Raw genomic sequence first — 21015 nt, 5'->3', positions numbered from 1 at the left:
TAACTGAAAATGAAACTGCTCATGTTTTATCAAACAAAAATGGAGCTATACACAAGGTAAGTCCTAAACCACTGTAGACCTTACAGTAATCACATACTAACAGGATGTTCTGCACAGCTGAATACAAATCTTGGAGATGAGAGCAGACAGTAATTGGAACATGACAGAATATGCTCAGTTAAACAGAACTGTTCAGAAATATTTGGAAGAGTATTTGCAGGAATATATTGAAAATGCAAGAAAAGAAACAAATTAAAACATTTAGTTTATGACTGAGACCAAACACAGGCTTACACTGGGTAGACACCTCAGACCATCAGTAGATGGTAGACTACACAGTAACTGTCGATAAAGAGAAAATTGTTCAAGAGTTTCAGGATTTCTTGTAATGTTTGTACAGCTCAAGAGATGAACCAGAAACACCCAAAGTTAATAATTAAAAGGACAGAATTCTACAAATAATTGCAGGTGAGGCTATAAAGCCATTTGATGTGTACAGGAATGAAACATTCCTGGAGAAATTAGTGTTTCAATATAAACTTTTAAATGTGTTTAGAGAATATCTCTGGAGGAGGAGAATACACCAGAACTGGAACAATATTGTGAATATTCTACTACTCAAAAACGGAGAAAGACAAGACGCAGAAGAAACTACAGACCTCTTCTCTGAAATGTACAAGATATTCGCTCTATTTATCTCCATGTTTGTAGAAAATGCATTACAGTTTAACACAATGACTGCAACGAGGCCACCAGCAGTGCAGCAGAGCCACCTGCTGTGGGCACCAGCAACCACACAGCAGTCAACTTGTTAATCAGGCAGAAGAAATAGTTCACTTCATAAGTGATTTTAGCACAGCGCAGATTCTGAACAATAGTGTAGAATAGCAGTGAGCATTAATTACTAATTTAGAAGTGAAAGAAGAATCAAGCAAGGAGTTCCCAGAGACACTTTATTAATGAATAGAACCGCTTAATAGCTCACATTTTAAAGTACGCATGAAAATCAATTAAAATAATGTTTAACCAACATCTCAAAAACTAAGTAGTACAAATTAATAATGAATTCATAGAACCATTTGATGATTTTTTTTTTTTTTTTTTTTTTTTTTTTTTTTTTTTTTTTTTTTTTTTTTTTTTTTTTTTGTAGTTAAAGCTATTGAAGGCGACAACTGGATGGGCAGCAAAATACACTGCCGGGAGAGGAAAAAAGAAGTGCACCCTTTTTGATATTTCCAATTCGCTCCAGATTTACTGATGCAACAGTGTATATGGAGCACATGAAATGATTACATTTACAGACCAATAGCACAAGCGATTCTGAGGTACCAGTTATTGGCCCATGCTGAAACACCCATATTAGTATGTGGTATGGCCTCCACAGGCGGCAATACAGACACTGACTGTGGTATCCAGTTAATTGTACAGCTGGTGAATACTGTCCTGGGATACATTATGCCATGCCTGCTTGCCTGATCATGTAATTTTGTAAGGATTGTCCATTGATGAGTTGCACGAGTCACTTCTTGTCCCATCGTATTCCACACGTGCTCAAATGGAGCCAGGGAAGTTATTGCATGTCTTGCAGAGCAAATTGAGTTTCAGAGGCAAGAACAGCAAAAGAATGGGTCTGACATCATTCGGCATGTACCAATTGCTGGTTAGCATCCCCTTCAGAAATGCTAAAGGTGAATGAGAGTTGTAGATTATTGTACCCCAGACCATAAGGCCTGGGTGTGACCAGTGTGTGTTGTGTGTCTTGGACAAATGCACTCTACGAGACAGTGTTCACCAGGTCTGTGTTGTAGGCACAAATGACCATCACTTGCATGCAGGCAGACTCTGCTTTTATCGCTTAAGACCAAGGTACACCATTTCATGTTCCAAATGATCCTCTGATGGCACCAGTCGATACATGCACGTCAATGCTGTGGCGAGAGTGGAAGACGGGCTAGAGGTGTACGTGCCCATAGTCCCAGTGCTAATAACTGGTTCACAACAGTTCGTGTTGACACGTCTGGGCTCACAAGCCCTCTTACCTGTGCTGTGGTAGCTGTATGGTCAGCCAGTGCTGCCCTTACAATACGACGGTCCTGATTGGGTGTCTGTGCTGCATGGACATCCAGAACCTAGTCTACGGGTGTGAGAATGATCATGTGATCACTATACCAGCATTGTTACACAACTGATGCAGCACATCCAACTTGTGTGGCAGTTCTCTGAAAGAACCATCCCACCACCCAGAAGGCCACAATTTGACCCTTTCAGACTCGCTTAGTTGGTTGTAGGAAGTACAAGTGTGTCTCCGTGGCATGGTTGCCTGCTTGCTTCAGAAATTTGCACCACAATAAGCCTTCTGGCTGTAAGCATTCCCTGTTAAATGGTGGACATAACTGGCACTCTTGTAGCTATGCCACGGTGCTATCTGTTGGCAGACAATGTTGAAACCATTATTAGTACAGCTACTATCCGCAAGGTGGCATATAGTATCATCATATCAAAATTGATATAATCTTTTCAGCTCTACTAATTTTTGTTTCTGGCAGTGTACACTGAGGTGATAAATGTCATGGAATACCTCCTAATATTGTGTTAGACCTCCTTTTGCTCTGCACAGTGCAGCAACTTGATGTGGCAATGACTCAGCAAGTTGTTGGAACTCCCCTGGCCTGCTCTCTCTGTAGCCATCCTTAACTGTGAAAGTGTTGCTCATGCAGGATTTCGTGCACAAACCGACCCCTTGATTATGTCCCATAAATGTTCGATGGGTTTCATTTGGGCAATCTGGGTGGCCAAATGATTAGCGAGAATGTTTTTCAAACTAATCTTGAACAGTTGTAACCCGGTGACATGTCATCATTGCTTGGGAACATGAATTCCTTGAGTGGCTAAAAACGGTCCCCAAGTAGGCAAACATAACAATGACCAGTCAATTATCAGTTCAACTGGACCAGAGGACCCAGTCAGGTCCATGTAAACACACCCCCCGTCACTATGGATCTGCCACAAGCCTGCACGGTGCCTTGGTTAAAGCATGTGTGCACGGCTTTGTGGGCCTGTGTCATCTTGAACCCTACCATCAGTTATTATCAACTGAAATCAGGACTCATGTGACCAGGGCACAGTTTACCAGTCGTCTGGGGTCCAACTGATATGGTCACGAGCCCAGGAGAGGTGCTGCAGGTGACAATGTGCTGTTAGCAAAGCATTCGTATTGGTCGTCTGCTGCTATAACCCATTAATGTCAGATTTTGCCATACTGTCCTAATGAATATGTTTGTCATACATCCCACATTGATTTCTACTGTTATCTCATGCAGTGTTGCTTGACTGTTAGCACTGACAACTCCATGCAAATGCCGTTGCTCTCAGTCATTACGTAAAGGCTGTTGGCCACTGCGATGTCCGTCGTGTGGAGTAATGGCCTGAAATTTGGTGTTCTCGGCACACTCTTGACACTGTGAATCACGGGATATTGAATCCTTATCTATTTCCAAAATGGAATGCCCCAAGCATCTAGCTCCAACTGCCATTCCTTATTCAAAGTCTGTTAATTCACACCATGCAGCCATAATCACATTGGGAATCTTTTCACGAATGCCCTGAGTACAAATGACAGCTCTGCCAGTTCGTTGTCCTTTTACACCTTGTGTATGTGATGCTTCCACCATCTGTGTATGTGCACATTGCTATTCCATGACTTTTATCACTTCAGTGTATATGCCACTACACTATTTGTTGGCAGATGACAATGAAGCCATTATCAGTACATCTACTATCCCCCAGGTGGCACATGCCGTCATCAGATCAAAATCAATGCTGTCTTTCTAAGTGTATCATATTTTTCCCCGGAAGTGTATATATAAAAAAAGAGTAAAACTGCCTTTGAGTGTGTTTGGTAAAATAAAGATTCCGTGAAATGTTTACAAGGCAATATTTGTCTTGGCTTCAGTTGTCTAGTGGAAGTATGATTCCACAATGCAGTTTCGTCGGCTGCAGAAATGACCTGGTTCAATGCGTTTGCCTCATTTTTGGTGCTTCAAATACCATTTCTTCGAATGTGGTTCCTTCTTAAAGTTTATATAAAAAAAGTAGTAACATAATTCATTTTTTCCTGTTCACTTCCAAATTATTATGACGGCGTCCTGCACATTGTTTTACCGTCAACACACACCAAGAGTTCTCTGCCGACTGAATACAGTCAAAGACGACTCCAGCATCAAAGACATTTTACACAACACACAAGCTTCCACTTGTAATCAGTCTCTTTGATATTCTTTGTCACATTTACTAATAGTAATCAATATGCTGTCACTCTCAAAAATATAAGTAAATTAGCATATAATAAGGCAAATTACAATAAAAAAATTCTGACAAAAATATAAGAAAACATTTACAATTTGGTATCGACAAATCCGGTAGAAAATAACACATCTCCCAGATCCATTACAATAGATGACCTTAAACAACTTGCAGGAGCAACAGGATTATGTACAGCTAAGGCAGTAAGGTATCTTGTACTAAGTCGTCATAATAACACGATATACTTCAGGACAAAATATGTACCTTTTTAAATAAATTGTTGTCTTGTGCATCTTTTTCATTTTCTCCTCAGCGCTTATCTGTGTTCTTTAAAGTGGATATGAAATTACTGTATACATTATAAGTGTGCTTGATAAAGTGACAGATTCCAGTTCCAAAGGTCTCAGATTCAATCACTGGTTAGTCCTAGGATTTTTATTAGTTACTTATCGCTTCTTAGAACTCTGTTAATGCAAAAAATGCAGAGTAGCACCCATGTTAAACTGCAGGTGTCCACATAACTGGCTGGGTAGGTCAGTTCAAAGGTTGTACGATGGCAACAACAAACTATCTCCAATAGGACCATGCCTATTAAAGCATTTTTTGTTCAAACCAAATAGTGATTTAGATGTCTTTGATACCTCAAAAATTTACCAATTGATGACACACAATTTTGACATGTTGTATCTGATACTACAGCTGCCAATGGCTCATATACCAGAAGTGAAGACAGATTTATTTAGTGCTGAAGTACTTAAAACACTCTCTCTCTCTCTCTCTCTCTCTCTCTCTCTCTCTCTCTCTCTCTCTCTCTCTCTCCCCCCCCTCTTCCCCTCTCCCCCTCTCCATTGACTGATTGATTATTCTACGATGTCTCCAGATGTATCCTATCAACCGATCCTTCTTTTAGTTTGGTTGTGTCATAACACCCTTTTCTCTCCAATTTAATTCAGTACCTCTTCACTATGAAAGTGTCTAGCTTAACCATTCTTCTGTAGCATCACATTTCCAACTCTTCTATTCTTTTTTTGTTTGTACTATTTATCATACAGCTTCATGTCCTCGTGAAATAAAATGGCTGTGGCTTTCCCTTGCTTTCAGCCCTTCTTGGTACTAACATAACAAGGCCAGACCAATCAATCATTCAAACTGTTGCACCCTATATTTACTGAAAAGGCTGCTGCCTCTCTTCAGGGACCAAGCGAGGTGGCACGGTGGTTAGACACTGGACTCGCATTCGGGAGGACGACGGTTCAATCCCGCGTCCAGCCATCCTGATTTAGGTTTTCCGTGATTTCCCTAAATCGCTCCAGGCAAATTCCGGGATGGTTCCTTTGAAAGGGCACGGCCGATTTCCTTCCCCATCCTTCACTAATCCGATGAGACCGATGACCTCGCTGCCTGGTCACCTTCCCCAAACAACCCAACCCCAACCCTCTCTTCAGGAATTATATGCTAATATGGCATCTCCACAGACACCTCTCTGATGTGGTTACATTTACATCTACATCTGACATTGAGACCCACAAGCTACATCACTGTGGCAAGGTCCATGGGTCATGGGGAGGGGGTGGGGGGGGGGGGGAGGAATATTCTATCATATTCTATTTGCAATTGCCCTTTTCTGGTTGTATTTGTGATTTTTTTTGTGTAATTTGCTTGTTTGTTTTGTGTTTTGTCCCCCCCCCCCCCCCCCCCCAGAATTTTGCTTTCTGGGTCGTCACTGTTTTTAATTTGCCATCAAGTACCATAGTTTCATACGTATAAAGTAATTCTGTTTTAATAAATTTGTTAAATGTCATAGATTGGTTTTTTGTGATAGACATTTTTATTAAATCTGTTACAGGCGAGTTTTTGTAATTTTGTCCTTTTTTTCTAAGTTTGGAAGTTTAGCCTGGCTAGGTAAATATTTGAACTTGTTCACATAGAAGATTGGCCTGAACCTCTTTATTAAAGGAGTATTGCAGTGTCAACAGCAAACACTAGGAAACAGAGGTGAATTTGGTATTGGAGGCATCTTGTCATTTCCTAATCACTTTTTATAGAACTAAATTGAAGAGTAGTGAGTATAAGCCATTCTCATCTGATCACTGTCTTGACATTGAATGGTACATAAAATTCTCCCAAAATTTTAACTTTTCATTTTGTGACAATTAATTGAAACCCTCAGCTGCCGACAGGTGGTGTTGATATACATCTATGGGGACAGCTGAAAATGTGTGCCCGGACTGGGACTTGAACCCGGGATCTCCTGCATACATGGCAGACGCTCTGTCCATCTGAGCCACCGAGGACACAGATGAATAGTGCGACTGCAGGGACTTATCCCTTGCATGCTTCCTGTGAGACCCACAGTCCACAATCTACGTACATAATGTACCTAATAGATATAATACGGGAATCATCACCATAGTGTGTGCTAGTAATGAGTGGATGGGCAAATATCTATTAGGTACATCATGACATCTTATGGTTTTTGGAAGATTAGATTGTATTAGTACTTGTTCCATAGATCATGAATGCGACACTTCGTAATGATGTGGAATGTGTCAGGTTAATAAAAGGTGTCTATACAAGATATTACATAACACAAAATATTACATAACACTTGATATTTTTTTTGTTGGAGTTGGGGAAATTACCCACTTACTATAGCCAAAAATTCATCTAATGAGTAGAAGGAGTTGCCATTAAGAAATTCTTTTAATTTCCTTTTAAATGCTATATGGCTATCTGTCGGACTTTTGATTTTATTAGGTAAGTGACCATAGACTTTTGTGGCAGCATAATTTACCCCCTTGTGAACCAAAGTTAGAGTTAACCTTGAGTAATGAAGATCATCCTTTTTCCTAGTGTTGTAGACATATACACTGCTATTGCTTTTGAATTCATTCGGATTGTTAATAACAAATTTTATAAGTGAATATAAATATTGTGAGGCTACAGTGAAGATCTCTAGCTCTTTAAATAAGTTTCTGCAGGATGATATGGGATGAGCTCCAGCAATTATTCTGATTACACGCTTTTGTGCAATGAACACTCTTTTACTCAATGATGAGGTACCCCAGGATATGATGCCATATGAAAGCAGAGAATGAAAATACGCTTGGTAAGCTAATTTACTGAGATGTATATTGCCAAAATTTACAATGACCCTAATAGCATAAGTAGCTGAACTCAAACGTTTCAGCAGGTCCTCAGTGTGTTTTTTTCCAGTTCAACCCCCCATCAATGCATACACGTAGAAATTTTGAATATTCTACCTTAGCTACCGATTTCTGATCAAAGTACCAGCTTTGCATCTTCCTGAATATAGAATGGCAAGTCATTAATATAAATTAAGAACAGCAGAGGACCCAAGACCGAACCTTGCGGCACCCCATTCTTGATTGTTCCCCAGTTTGAGAAATCACCAGTTTTTTTGCATATTATGTGAACTGCTTATTTCAACTTTCTGCACTCTTCCAGTTGGGTATGATTTAAACCATTTGAGCACAGTCCCATTCATACCACAGTACTTGAGCTTATCTAGAAGTATTCTACAATTTACACAATCAAAAGCCTTTGAGAGATCACAAAAAATCCCAACGGGTGACTTCCGGTTACTCAGAGCATTTAATATTTCATTAATGAAAGTATAATGGCATTTTCCATTGAAAAACCTTTCTGGAAACCAAACTGACATTTTGTTAAAACTTTATTTTTACAAAGGTGTGAAGCTACTCTACAATACATTACTTTTTCAAGAATTTTGGATAAGGCAGTCAGAAGAGAGATTGGGCAGTAGTTGTTGACATCAGACATATCCCCTTTTTTATGCAGTGGTTTAACAATGGCATAATTCAGTATATCTGGGAAAATACCCCGCTTCAGAGAGCTATTACATATGTGGCTAAGAATCCCACTTATCTCTTGGGAACAAGCTTTTATTAACCTGCTGGAAATGCCATAAATTCCATGTGAGCTTTTATTCTTGAGAGAGTTTATTATCTTCCTAATTTCAGATGGAGAGGTGGGTGGAATTTCAGTTGTATCAAATGGTGACGGTAAGGCCTCTTCCATTAACTGCCTCACTTCTTCTAATGAACATTTAGATCCTATTTTCTCGACAACATTTTAAAAATGATTATTCAAAATGTTTTCAACTTCCGGCTTGTTGTTTGTCAAGTTTCCATTCACTTTGATGGTAATGCCGTAATCCTGTACTCTTGGTTGTCCTGTCTCCCTTGTAATAATATTCCAAATTGTTTTGATTTTGTTATCAGAGGTATTAATCTCAGACATGATGCACATGCTTCTGGACTTCTTAATGTAGCACAGTAGTTTTTATAATATTTGGCTGTTTCTGGGTCATTACTCTTTCTTGTTGTTGGATACAGTTCCCTTTTGTGGTTACAAGATATTTTTATTCCTTTAGTAAGCCAAGGTTTTTTACATGGTTTCTTATAATTAGATTTAACTACTTTCTTGGGGAAGCATTTTTCTAATTGTTTTACAAGTGTATCATGAAATAAGTTATATTTTAAATTAGCATTGGGTTCCTTGTACACCTCATCCCAGTCTAACTGCTGAAGATTTTCTCTGAAATTTCTAATTGTTGAGTCATTAATTGAATGCATAACTTTGGAGGGTAGTTTTGAATTACTGAATGGAGCTATGTCATATACTGTAACTAGCTGAGCACCATGATCAGCAAGACTATTCTCAACAGGACAAGAATTTATGTTTTTAAATTTATCTTGGTCTATAAAAGTGTTATCTATCAATGTGCTTGCTGTCCTTTACTACCCAAGTAGGAAAATTAATGACAGATGTCAAATTGAAAGAACCAAGCAAGACTTCCAGGTCATTCTTCCTATTACACTCTTTCAGTGAATCAACATTGAAGTCCTTATAAATAACAATTTGCTTTCCGCTATCTGACAGATAGCACAACAAGGCATCCAAGTTTTCCAGGAATAAATAAATGTTTCCTGAGGGGGATCTATATACTGTTACAATTATAAAAGAGCCCTCCTTCAGTTGAAGTTGACAAGCACATTCTTCTGTATGATACTCTAGACAAAACTTTTTTGTATCTAAGCTTTTGACACAGTGATAACTTTTGACATATATGGCAACGCCTCCTCTCACCTTATTCTCTCTACTCATATGTGCAGCTAGTTTATAACCACTGATATTTACCTTTTGCATATCAGACACAATGTGATGCTCAGACAGACATAGTATATCTATTACAATATCAGATTCAATATCATCTAAACAAACCAGGAGCTCATCTACTTTATTCTTCAATCCCGGAATATTTTGGTGAAAAATGGTAACATTATTTTTTACTTTACTTTTGTGAGAATCTACTTTTTTCTTTAATCCACCAATATTTTGATTAAATATGGTAACATTATTATTCACTTTCCTGTTGTGAGAATCTTGTGAGTTTTGGACCTCTTTAGCACCTGTCTGCCTGAACTTCTCATTAGACACTGATATTAGTCTAAAAAAGAGGTACATCCATAAGTACTCGTGTCCCTCCTTATGGGTTTCGCTAACAACCCTGCCAGTTTACCCTTCCCTTTCCTATTGATGATACTTTTTTTTTTTTTTCCATGAAATTTCAGGCAAAATGCTAGATTTCTGTAACTTGCTGCCACAATATTTCGGTGCAGAATCTTCTGGCCATCTTTGTGCGGTGTAGGCAGTTTTCAGTGTGCAGTCACTTGAGCTGTACTTACAGGATACTAGTTGTCACCATATGACACAAACGTTGGGCATTCTGATAACCTCGATTCACTGAGCCCACATCATCTCACGTGGCAATAACCTGCAAGCAGAATTGGATCACCTCCAACTGTGTTTGTGAACAACATATATTTATCTCAGCAGGTACCGGGAGCACTACAGATGTACAAATGACATAACAAGGAAAAGAATGATTCTTCAGTTGCAAATGTTTCCACAAAAATAGACAGAGTATTAAGAAAACTTAGAGTTAGAGTGATCTTTTGTTGCCCAACAAAAATCACTGCAGTTCTGGGATCTGTCAAAGGCAACTTAGAACCCTGCAAAGCAGGTGTTTATGGGATTCTGTGTAAATGTGGCAAATTTTATGTAGGGCAAATGATACACACTATTCAGCAGCACATCGTGGAACACCAGTAGCATATCCACCTCCTCCAAGCCTGCTAGCACTGAACACAGTGGTTCTAGAGGTCATTCAACGAAACACAATGATACAATAATTGTGACCCATATGTCAAACGTTTGGAACTACTCCATCAATGAATCACTGAAAATATGACTGTCTGACGCCTTATCAATCGGGACACTAGTTCCCAGCTAGGTACTGCATGGAATCCTGTCATAGAGAATCATCAGGCTCAGGGAAGCCACCAGCATCATTCTGTGATTTTACTGTGTGAAGATGATTGATCTGATATCGATAAAACAAATTTTATTGACAGAGGGCGCTCTGTGCAGCACACTGACTTGGCAACAGAAGCACGTGCACTCAAGCATTACATTTGCATGACAACTGGGTACATCATGCGCGTATTGGCCGGGTCCTAAATAGGGGAGCACAGTGTACTTTCACAGTATACATCTGAAGACAGCACTGAAATACCATGGCAACGAGTCACAAACATGGAGCAGTTTCACCTGAAATTTCATTGAACAATCTATATGCAAGGAAAGTATTAAGTTTTACTGTCTGTTTAGTTTTGCAAATTTGAAGAATGGTTTTAAGGTTTAGGATTTTTTCTGTGCATAAATTTATTTTTCAAAATCTTGCCCTCTATTCTCCAGGTAAGCAGTCTGTTTATTTTTCTAACCAAATCAAGAGAGATTTAAAGAGGACAAAATTAGTGTTTAATGCCCCATCAACAACAAGGTAATTAGAAACAGAGCACAAGCTTAGATTAGGGAAGGATGGAGAAGGAAATCAGTCGTGTCCTTTCAAAGGAATCATCCTGGCATTTGCTTTAAGCGATATAGGGAAATCGTGGAGAACCTAAATCAGGATGGCTGTTTGCGGGTTTGAACAATTGTTCCCGTGAATGCGAGCCCAAAGGATTTAAAGAGGCCTTTGCTACTGTCGCAGGGTAAGGAGATTTCTCTATGGTTGTTTACAATGTGCTTGATCGATACTCAAAACCTATACTTTTCGATACCAATAGATCCTATCCTAAAGATAACAAATGTCCAATTTTAAACTTTGGGAGGTTTTGTGGGAACAAGTGGATGATTCTTGTGGTATGAAGTCTTCTTAATAGACATTCTATTTTATTTCATGGAAGAAAGTATTCATTCATTATTTTTGCTCTGGTTGGTTCTGAGAAATCTAATAATATTATGAACAGCAACCCAAAAACCAAAATTTAATTAAGTTTTTTGTGCAGGCTAATTTCACAATAGTGAGCTCAGTAAGCCTCATGATCTTTTGAGTTGTCCATTGTGTCATGTGAGAGAGTTTTCCTGACAGCATTTGTCTACACTGGGGTAGTATAATATGAATGGAAAACATCCAGAATTAGTGATTGCAGAAACAGCCTGAAAAATGTAGTGTGGCTTTAGTGCATCACAACCAAATGCCCAGCCTTTTAAAGCCCTGGGTCACTTCCAAAGATTCCTTGTAGACAAGATTCCCCAGTTTTTCTTTTGAAAATTATCCAGTTCATAGTTTTCCATAAGAATTCTTCCCCATGGTCATTGACTTTCCTCATTTGTAATTGGAAATAAGGGAGCTAGACTTGAAACTAGTGAGGAGAAATAAGTGTCTAAACACATTAAGACAATTGAAATTGATGGGGACTGAGTTAGAGTATTGCTTCAATAACATACTAATCCCCACATAGACAAAAGAAAAATGTTCCATTGAACCTTATCTCGTGGACTGATCATGCTTGTTTCTCCTCATTGAGTGGTGACATCACCTTCCTGCATATAGAAATTCTGAGGCCATTCATTCCTGGTTCTAATCAGTCCTCATGCACTTGAAATAATGAAGAATAAGACAGAGCATTTATTAAAATAAAAGCAAATGTGTGCGATGACTTCACAGACAGAGTCTTGAACCACACTAAGTACCTTACCTCTATGATCCACTAGTAATGCACTATCAATAATACTGTATGTCCCTATGGCTGCCTGGAATTTGTCAGAAGGGAAGATGTAGACATGTACCTTCCTTTCATATTACAAAATGGATGGATAAGAGGTGTAAGTCTGCCATAGCCTTCCGCCTGAAAGTTTTATGTATTACTTATACATGTTAACCCAAAATGCTCAAAATCATACTATAAAGTATTTAAAATAACTGCATACCCTTTTGTAACATATATTTTTGATATTCCCAAAAAGGTGGTGGTATAATCTCATTTTCATCTATTTTTTGTACTTGTACACTTATGTGCAAATTAGCAAATTATGGAAGTAATAAATAGAGTAATTAGTATTATTTCTTTGGGAGTAGATCTGGAGGTACACATGGCTGAAAGTGCAGAATTATTCATTCCCTCATAATTGCATCAATCTACACAGTTTTGAGTTCATGTTTCTGTAAACATAAGTACAATATTCGACTGACTGGTCCACAACATTGGATAGTCTGTTAATTGAGTTTCTTCACACATCATATTTTTGTGGTAGTGTGAAAAGTGACTGTCACAAGACCACTGCTGGATGCAGCAAAGGTTCATGCCTGACACGGTGTGCCTGCCAGTGGTCAGACACTCCATTCTGTTTAGTACAGTTTATCTTTTGGCGGTATGTTAGGTTGCAAAATGTGAAGTTCAAAACATTGAACAAGATATTGCACCTAATTTCCTGTACACTGGTGTCAACTAAATGAAGAAATATAAATATATACTGTACTAAATATAGTGGAGTATATGGCCACCAGCAGTCACACAGGCATCAGGCTTGAACCTTAGCTCTCTCTGCCATTGGCCTTGTGGTAGTCGTCGTGATATGACTGTGAGCAGGCTGTGTTTTTTGAGGCCAAAAGTGCATTACATCTTACTGCTTTGACATTTCACACAATCTAATCAAGCAGTTATTTTTCTTGTGATAAAATAAGTAATTGTCATACGCTAGTCTCAATAAATATGGAACTTATTTCATTCTTCACATAAATTTTGATTGTGATGGTGAATTATATACTTTAATGTTCCTCACTCTTCACTGCTTCACATTCAGTTGACTAGAGTTCTTGATGAATCCATTATAGATCTCACAGTTCTATCAAACGTTCACTGCACAGTATTCACCTTACTTACAATAGATATTCTCAATGGAAAAATATCATACAATAGTTAAGTGATGTGCAGCAGCAGAAACTGTAGTCTGTCAGTAAACTCAAGATATAGCAGGCAAGTACCCACACTGCCTACCCAGCAACATCACAAGATGCTTACTGCTTTTGGTGAGTCCACTGTTAGTAAAACAAAGGTGTGCGAGTGGTACAAGCATTTTGAAGAAAGCCGCCAAGATGTTGAAGATGATGAGCACGCTGGAGCTCCTGCACATCATCTAATGAAATCATGGCAAAACTAAGAGAAATGCCTATCAATGATCACCAAATCACAATTGGAAAAGTCACTGATGATGTATATAATTTCCCTTTTATTCAAGGGTTGTGGTACGAAGTATTGTCCATAACAGCAACACTGTTGGATGGCAGATTCAAAATTACATTTGTAGAAATCCAATTTGAAAATTTTTGTAATCCATTTGGCTGTGATAGTCCACTATTGTACAAGCCAGTTTATAACTTAACTGTGCATTAGTCAAAAACACATTAGATCCAATGTTCACCACAGTTGTCCTTTTGCTTCCAGTAACATTGTCCATGATACAGTCAACCCAACATTTTCTTCAATTAACATTGTTGTACACCCAGGTATTGTTGATATAAAAGACCTTTCTGCCTTGATTTCCTTACTTGCATTGGGTATTTGCATTTCGAGTCAATTATATTGGTTCTCTTTACAAGGATCCTTCTTTAACTTACAGATCTCTTCCATATAAACCCCATTTCACGTAGTGACCCGTGCAAAATATTTTTCTGCTAAGGAAAATTTAAGTCTTGTCTTACAGCAATAGGACCTAAGTAATTTATGCAATGTCAGCACTATGTTTTGCTTTATGTAAAAGTTCTCCATTGTTAATCGAATTGTCGATTTTGTAAAGTCCTTTGTAAAGGTGGGTTTCCTCCGTAAATTCTTAGTGCTCTTTCTAGGTGATTTCAGTGAACCATGTGGTTTATTTTCACATTCCTTTCTTATGTGTCCTATTTTGTGTAAATAGCAGCACTTGGATTGGGACTGGTAATATTAGCCACCAGTTCTTTATGTGTCAACTATTTCATGCAGAACATAATTTTCTTGCTATGTAATATACTTTTTCATCACTTATGAATAACTAAGAATATCACTAAACATACAAACTAAAATACCTGATGCTGCTAAATGAAATCACATAAACAAAATCAACGTAAACACCTACATACTTTACTATACTGCTAGCCAGGTTCTGGGCAATGGATTTCTGGTGTCATTGTGGGGCTATTCTGGGAAAGCCCACTTTCCCCACCAAAAGTGCTGCTCGCTCATGAGTTTACTTACAGATTATAGACAGCAAGTGTGTCTGCAATGTGAAAACAACTAGGTGGCGATTGGCACCCAATGCCTGGAAAATAGGACTGGGGCGTGAGGTGTTTAAAGATGGGTTGTTGCTATGAAATATGTTGAAAAAATATTTTTAGGCAGAACTCTATCTTTGGCATGTTGGGGAGAGATTGTTTCTTAAACATACTTGCATTTGGCATACACACAAAATGAATCATAATAAAAACTTATGGGGTGAGTGTCCTCAAACAGTGGATGGAAGTTATTGCATTTCTCTTACTACTAAACACTAGCACAGGCAGCAAATAACTGTTTAGGTGATAGAGAAGTTTCTCTGTAACTGCCACAGCCTACATTACTGCCAGCTTATAAAAATTATCTGCAGTAGACTTCTTACGGCAGTCATATTTATTGGCACTGGGCAGCAGCATTTTTGGTCAAAAGTTATAGTGCTTATTAAAGGTTTACAGAAATGACAGCAAGCAGTTGACTCTTAGTGATGTTATAATTTTTATTTTCCCATTACCGGCTTCATGTTGCCTAGCTATTCCTCATCAGATGGTACAGTACTTAATAATAGTTCCCAGTGTTATGGGGGTGGTTATGTAGTGTTATTTGATTCCATATGATTACTCCTAGTGCCCAAAAATTTTTAAAAAACTCTGCACACACTTTTCCACAGGTAACAACTCCCATGTGCTTCACACAATATAAAGCAATAGTCTGTAAATCATGTGCTTCTTTTAGCATCTTCTGAAATTAGCTCACTGATGTGGCACTTCCGATATCTGGAAAATATAGTAAGAATAATTATGGGTGCCCTGAAAACTCAAGGTAGTTCCTGCCAAATTTTATATAACAATAAAAAGTTTTGAGATACGAACAAATTGCTGACTGCTAAGACCTTAACTTAATAATTATAGACTCTGTTGTATTATGTTTGATTTTAGTGCTCCAATGTGGGCGTAAACTATGTAAATAAACAAATAAGTGTAAATGTTTGTAATTAAATGTCATACGAAACTATTACAGCTGAAGTAACTGTCCATTATCAGAATGAGAAAATTGTGCATTGCATTCTTACATTCCGCTTCAACCTGAAGGTCTGTCGGAACACATTCAAGAGAGACTAAGTTGCATCACTTCCTTGTAGGACCACCTTAGCAGAAGTAGATCATACTGGATAATCTTGTTATAAAAATAGCTTACAGTGATAGACATTGTCCTGCATGTGGTGCAAAATAGACTAACAGCCAAACGTATGAAGTTACATCTGAAAACACACTATTAGTTCTACAATAGCCAATGGAGTACACAATTAAAGGTCAGATACCTGAAGCACCTCACTTTGTGAGTTCTGTCATTCATGAGCATGGCCAGTGGTCGGGTTGTTGTTGTTGTTGTTTTTTTTTTTTGGGGGGGGGGGGGGGAGGTTTATAAGCAAGAGCCGAGGCCCTGCTGTCCTGAGTTCTCAGCTAAAAGGAAACAAAACAAAAAGCCTGAGCACAGCAGGAAATATAAGAAATTTTTTACAATCAAAGTGAGGACAACATTTTAATTATGAAATAAGTGTATTTTTATAGCCATATTAAACATGTATCTAACATAACACATACGAGTACAAATGTACGAATTTTAAAATTCACGTCCCTTGCTAAGTTTTGATTTTGCATACTGATTGGGCTGTGGCATTTATTTTGACAAGTTTAAAATTTTTGTTGACTAGTACCAAATGGCAATAACATAAGCATTTAAAGCATATTCATTAATAAAAGAATGAAGTGTCTTAAAATGAATTTTTGTTGAATAGCTTTTAATTTACCCCTGAGATAAAACATCAAATACATAAAAAGTTTAATTAACTGACAGCCATAAGTTTTACACTGAGGTGACAAAAGTCATGGAATACCTCCTAAAACGTAGGATTTTGTGCGCAAACTGACCTCTCGATTATGTCCTATAAATGTTCAATGGGACTCGTGTTGAGCAATCTGGGTGGCCAAATCACTTGTTCAAATTGTCCACAATGTTCTTCAAACCAATTGTGAACAATTGTGGCCCAGTGACATGGTACATTGTCATCCATAAATATTCCATCATTGTTTGGGAACATGAAGTCGATGAATGGCTGCAAATGGTCTCCAGTCAATGATCGGTTCAGATGGACTAGAGGACCCAGTCCATTCCAAGTAAACACAGCCCACATTATTATTGAGCCACCATCAGTTTGCACAGTGCCTTGTTGACAACTTGGGTTTATGGCTTCATGGGGTCTGCAGCACACTTGAACCCTACCATCAGCTCTTACCAACTGAAATCAGGAGTCATCTGACCAGACCACAGTTTTCCAGTCGTCTAGGGTCCAACCAATGTGGTCACTAACTCAGGAGAGGCTCTGCAGGTGATGCCATGCTGTTAGCAAAGGCACCCTCGTTGGTCATCTGCTGCCATAGTCCATTAACTCCAAATTTAGCCACACCGTCTTAATGTATACATTCATTGTATGTCCCACATTGATTCCTGCAGTTATCTCATAGTGTTGCTTGTCTGTTAGCACTGACAACTCTATGCAAATGCTGCTGCTCTCGGTCATTAAGTGAAAGCTGTCGGCCATTGTGTTGTCCATGGTGAGATATAATGCCTGAAATTTGGTACTCTCAACACACACTTGACACTGTGACTCTCAGAATATTGAATTCCCTAATGGTTTCCGAAATGGAAAGTCATATTGCTCTAGCTCCAACTATCATTCTGTGTTCAAAGTCCGTTAACTCCCATCGTGCAGCTACAATCATGTTGGAAATCTTTTCACATGAATCACCTGAGTACAAATAACCGCTCTGCCAATGCACTGCCCTAACCTTGTATACGTGATACTACTGCCGTCTGTATATGTGCATATCGCTATGCCATGACTTTTGTCACCTCAGTCTATATTTGATACTTTCTACTTTTCATCATTTCAGCATGATTTTTGCCTTTGAGAGCATTAGGATTCCATTCTAGACAAAAATGTTTATGTTCCAGTCATTTTAAAATGGTTAACTCCTTCATTTTTGTTTACTTGAGAAGACAGCCAAATGGCCAAGCTGCTGCCGTCCGGCCTCTACTACGAGGTGCTGTAGAGGCCCAGTAACTGAAAGTGAGTTTTGACAAGCCAAGATTACAGCACCAAATTCATGCGAGTGTGGACATGTAAAAATTTGTTTTGTTGTATTTTGTTTTGTATTGTATTGTAGCTTGTCATTACTCTTAAGCAGTTCTCAAAACTCAGTTGAGCTGAATAGCTTGGCACACTCTCCATTATTTTGTGGCTGTGTAGAAGGTTACGATTTTGTATTGTCTCATCACACAGTTTTAAGAGTTTTATTATAATGGAAACAAATGACCCAAGTGGAAAAAATTATTACTCTGCTGCATCTTGTTATCAGAAATGAAAGTGTAAGAATGAAAAAAACAATGCTACAGAAACAGACAGACGTCATTACCCTTTGTGTCAATCACTAATTCAGCAGTGTGGTGGAGCCAGATGGGCTTTGAGATGATATTGAGACTTTCTTAATTGATAGTGAGCAGGATCAGGATTCTTGGTGACATGGGGAATTGTTAGTTTGACAGCTCCCCTTATAACTGATTTAAGTTGTTGTGTTGTAGGTACTTAAGAGCAACCTTGTCATGCAGAAACTAGTGCCTTTTTCAAAATTTTACAGATATTAATATGGACAAAAGATACCGTTTAGGAACATCTGTAGCATAATCGTGCAGCAATAAGACCACCTCAATCACTAGAGAAGCAACAGTAAAAGTGGAATTTGCATTGAGGAGGAGTGCACACAAAAAAGTGAAAGTGATAGTACTAGAGCAAGTGACAGTGACAAAACCATTCTTGAAACTAAAACTGTTTCAACAGGTAGATCAACAATGAATGATAAGCTTTTTAGATTTCAGTATCAGTCTGTGGTGTGAAAAAAAGGACTTCAGCTGCTGAGAGGTAGAAGCAGCTTTTAGGCAAGGACCTAAGCAAAGTCCAAAAAATCTGCCCCCTTGAATGTGTTTGAGCACATCTTTCAAAAAAAAAAATGGGAAACTTTCAAAAGGGGGCTGGTCTGGTTCGAGAGAAAAAACACATGCATTGTTCTGCTTTGTTTGCTGATTGTTTTGGTGATGTACAGGTGCCTGAAAATCCAATTTGGTTCTAGGCTATGGTCAGGAATTTCCAAGAGTCTGGAAGAAGCTAAAACATAAAGGAAGTTAATATGAAACCAGTACTGGCCACAAAACATCATATGTGAAATGCACAAATTAGAAAATTCGCTAACTAGTAGTTCAGCCACAGAAATACTTGTAGACTGAACACTGTTAGAGAAGGGTAGTATTGGACCAAAGTACTGCATTGCATTATGAAAGTGGTTCTTTTCCTTATGGAAAAAAGTCAGCTTTGAGAGATGAATTCTGTAGCTGACTTAGCTGGAGATCATAGAAGTGGAAATTTTTTGGGCATCGTAGAGCTTTTGGTGAAGTTTGATCCAGTTATGAAATAACATTTAAGGAAAGTCAAAGTGTCACAACAAGGAGGAAAATGCACAGTCCATTATCTGTTGCACGATATCAAGAATGAACTAATTGAAATACCTGGAGACTTTGCTCACCAAACTATTTAGCAGAAGTAAAATGTAATAAATAATTTTCTGTTATGGTTGGGAGCTCCCAATGAAACCTAAACAAAGCAACATGTTTTTATACTGTGCCACATTGTCCTTGATGAAAAATCAATAAAGAATTAGAGAATATTTTCTCAACTTTGTTGACTGACTAGAAGAGTTGTCTGTCAATCACTAAAATGATTTGTGATGAGCTGAAAAGTTATGGTTTACAACTTTCAGACTGTTGTGGGCATGGTTATGGCAATGGGAGCTGTATGACTGGCACCTATCGGGGAGCTCAAGTGCATATAACAGTATTAAAAGAAAATTCATTGGCAATTTTTCTCCTTTCAGTGCTCATTTATTAAATCTTTGTGGTGTCCATGCTGCAGATAGTTGGATGGATGTAGTCACTTTTTTGAAATTATTTGGAAACACAATCTTTTCATTCCAGTCCCCAAACATGAAAAGTTTTAAAAGAAAACCTGAGATTGTCCCTTCATGGGCTATCAGAATGAGGTGGTCTGTGTGGATAGATGATGTGTGTTTATTTGCTAAGCATTTGCTAGGATTACAAAGAGTGGTTTAATTTGCTTTTAAATTTGAGTGTGGAAGCATGTACTGAACTAAAAGGCTTTCGGAAGCAGTCGAAATCATTTCAGTGTCTCTCTATGTTTTCATTGTGGTACAAAGTATTAGCTGCAATAAAGATACACAATACTCCACGCAATGGAAGCCAAAATAGATGTAGATAGTGTCACTATTAAGACCCTAGTGGATGAATTCAATTAACTGAGAAATAATTGGGGTACTACTTACACAGAAAGTTTCAAGGTAGCAGGCAATATTGGGCTAACACCTGACTTGAATGTAATGATTCGCAGCACCCAGAAACCATTTGGCAAAAGAAAACACTTTAGAGATGAAACACCAGAAGAAGATTTAAACCTGAGCCCAGAGGACAGTTTTAAAGTAAACATTTTTAATGTTATTCTAGATACAATTGTAGGAAATTAATTATAAAGTATGACACCATACACAACATGATGGACACATTCGGTTTCCTATGGAACTATGTAAGCCCAGACAACATTCTATACTACCAGTGTGTGAAGAAAGCATGGCATCTTTGTAAAATGTAGTCATTAATAAGCAGGATTTGAAAGAAGAAATTTTGCAGTTAAAGAAATTTAATGCTGCTAATTTTGTAACTGAGCCACTCCCCCCTGTGCACCTCCTCAATCTCTTGATAAGTTGAGTTGAGTTCAGTTCAGTTCAGTTCAGTTCTATCTCTTTATTCATCCGGTAACAATATACATTGTATGGATGTAGCGCAATTGTAATAACATATTTCCAAATATAATGCTAGCATTACAAATTTTCTACACTTTGCCTGTTACTGGTGCCCAGGCAAATTGGTCATTCAGTATTATTGCAAGAGTTAA

Source organism: Schistocerca piceifrons, chromosome X (assembly GCF_021461385.2).
Source record: "Schistocerca piceifrons isolate TAMUIC-IGC-003096 chromosome X, iqSchPice1.1, whole genome shotgun sequence".
Lineage (NCBI taxonomy): Eukaryota > Metazoa > Arthropoda > Insecta > Orthoptera > Acrididae > Schistocerca > Schistocerca piceifrons.
This window is presented reverse-complemented; position numbering follows the sequence as displayed.